The 2,471-nt window shown below is 45.1% G+C and overlaps 1 long non-coding RNA gene across 1 annotated transcript; it reads right to left on the bottom strand.

Annotated features, from left to right (window-relative positions):
• Positions 1–178: 178 nt before the first annotated feature.
• LOC115285298 lies at positions 179–2,465 on the bottom strand. Its single transcript, XR_003905474.1, has 2 exons — positions 2,339–2,465; positions 179–683 (listed from the first exon to the last, which is right to left on the bottom strand). It is a non-coding gene; the product is annotated as an uncharacterized LOC115285298 (long non-coding RNA).
• Between the last annotated feature and the right edge of the window lie 6 nt (positions 2,466–2,471).

Below are 2,471 nucleotides of genomic sequence, written 5' to 3'. Positions count from 1 at the left end.
GCTTGAGCCCCGCTCCTGGCCGGTGCGCTGCTGCCCCAGCCCCAAGCCGGGATGAGTCCATTCGATCCGCAAATTGCACGTCAAGGGGAACGGGGCCCCCACATACGTGCTGCTCCTGGCTTTTAACGTGTCCCTTCCTTACAACTTGAAAGGAGCTGAAAAAAGATGTACTAACACATTTGAAATTCCAAACTTTGATTTATTCCCCAAATAGAAGTATTTCCAATACCTTTTTTTCCGAATTCAGGAAGTGTATTCATGGGTGATGGTCATGGAGGAGGGCACTTGTGGGGAAGGGCACTGCGTGTCATATTGAAACCAACTTGGCAATAAACTATAAATAAGTGTATTCCTAAATTCTTTTAAAGTGTTCCGCACATCTAACCGGCTTTCAAAGTCACTTCTCATTTGTTTTAAGCAGGGACAGGCCTTCTAACAGCACACAACTTCACATATTGCCAGTTTCTCCTTTGTTCAAAACAACGTACCACGGATAATTTGCATTAAAGAACAGTTTTGATTCAGCAGCGTGCACGGCCTCTCTTGAGATTACATTAGTAGTTGGTAAAATGTTACTCTGTGAGGAAATGGTTCCAGTAGCATTCAATCTCGGTGCCCTTGGTGTGCATCTGTGTCTTTACAGGTAGTTTTTACAACAGAAATGAGAAGATCCCATGTGGTTGCTGAATTACAAAAAAAAAATGTATTCATACATTGTATCCTATTTTAAAAGGTTATTCTATTTATATTTATAGAAACGGAAGTTTTAAATACTTGACATTGAGCTGAACACAGATTTGGCACAACGATTTTGGGAAGGGGACATAGTACCTTCTCCCTGTATCTACAGGTGCCACAGTTGTCCATTACTGTATCTCTGGCCAAGAGCAGGTTTGTATCGGTACCATGTTGCCAGTGAATAATTACCTCACCTAGACCATGTCCACTTTTCATTTTAAAGCAAAATGATGTAATACAGGTTCGCTGCAAGGTAAAAGGTGAACAACTAGGAAAACCTGCTGCATGTCAGCATCCTCTGCATGCAGAAGTGTGTTTTTCTCATAAAGAGTAACCCGGTCTTTGTAAAACGTTATTTAGTCCTATAGCATATTTTATTTAACACGTTGGCTGATATTTTGCAGTTAACTTTCCCTCATTTAAATTATTTTAGGTAAGTAATTTAAGTTTACATTGCTCAAGACAAAAGCACCTGACAATCCATATCCTAGCACGGCTTTGCATTTCTTTCTTACCTGGCAAGAAACTGCATGGCTGAAGAAAACAAAATGGAATGAAACTCACAGGAAGGTATGAAGAGTGAGGCTAACTTCTGAGCACCCGGAATTCGTTTGTCACAGCTAGACTCCGGAGACTGTGCTGTACTGCATGGGTGAGCTACCCTGAGCAGACACCCCACAAACGTCCCCCAGGTAAGGTGGGCAGGGTAGAGCCTTCCCAGGTGCTGTGACCGCCTGAGAACCGAGGCAGGAGAAAACACGGGGTCCGCTGATGCGGGGAGCAAAGGCAAGGGAAATGCAGGTCACCTCAAGTCTCCTCCTAACAAACGCAGGACGGTCCCCAGGAACTCCCAATCTTAATGCTTTTCTTCGGGCAAGAAACCACCTTAGCTTGACAGTAATAGCAGGGCTCCTGGATCCTGTGTCTTAGGAAATCCCCTTGGAAACATTCCTGCCCCCCATTAAAAGTATATAACCAGTCCCAACCCCAGTCAGCTCTTTCTGCCCAGGGAGCCGGTCACTGTGCTTTAATTAAAACACCTTTTTCTTCTTGCACCAAAAACATCTCAAGGAATCTTTTCCAGACCCCAGATCAAGTCACATCAATTACAGTCATGCTGGATATGAAACTCCACTAGTTTCTGTCTTTCGTTTTTAGTTTTTTAAGAAAGAGTGTGAGCAAGGGAGAAGGACAGGCGGAGAGGGAATCAGAAGCAGGCTCTACACTCAGCCAGGACTCCAACATGGGGCTTGATCACATGACCCTGGCGTCATGACCTGAGTTGAAATCCAGAGCTCAACCAACTGGGCCACCCAGGCGCCCAGTAATGATTTTTCAAGAAAAACACCCTGTTAATAATAGACCTCCAGGAACTTACAGACTCAATTTCCTGGAGCCTTAAGATCACCCTCCCCCCTCTTTAGGGTAGAAAACCTTTGATTAGTCACTCTGCATAACCTCAATGCAGTGCTTTCTGCCTTTGGGTCCTGTCCACATGCTCTTATAAAACCAACATTTTTTTGCACCAAAAATATCTCCCCCAAAAAATTCTTTCCTGGCCGTCAGCCTGGAAGAAATTCATTTCCACATCACTGCCCACCTGCGTGCATGTCGGCAGAATTTCCTAAGTGTGCTCCAGAACCTGGGACTCTGTCCCAAGTCATCCTCTAGTGGCTGCGGAACACTGAGAGCGGGCCCAGGGACCAACCCCACGGCCCGTCAACAGCCCCAGA

Source organism: Suricata suricatta, unplaced genomic scaffold, assembly GCF_006229205.1.
Source record: "Suricata suricatta isolate VVHF042 unplaced genomic scaffold, meerkat_22Aug2017_6uvM2_HiC HiC_scaffold_692, whole genome shotgun sequence".
NCBI lineage: Eukaryota > Metazoa > Chordata > Mammalia > Carnivora > Herpestidae > Suricata > Suricata suricatta.
This window is presented reverse-complemented; position numbering and strand designations above follow the sequence as displayed.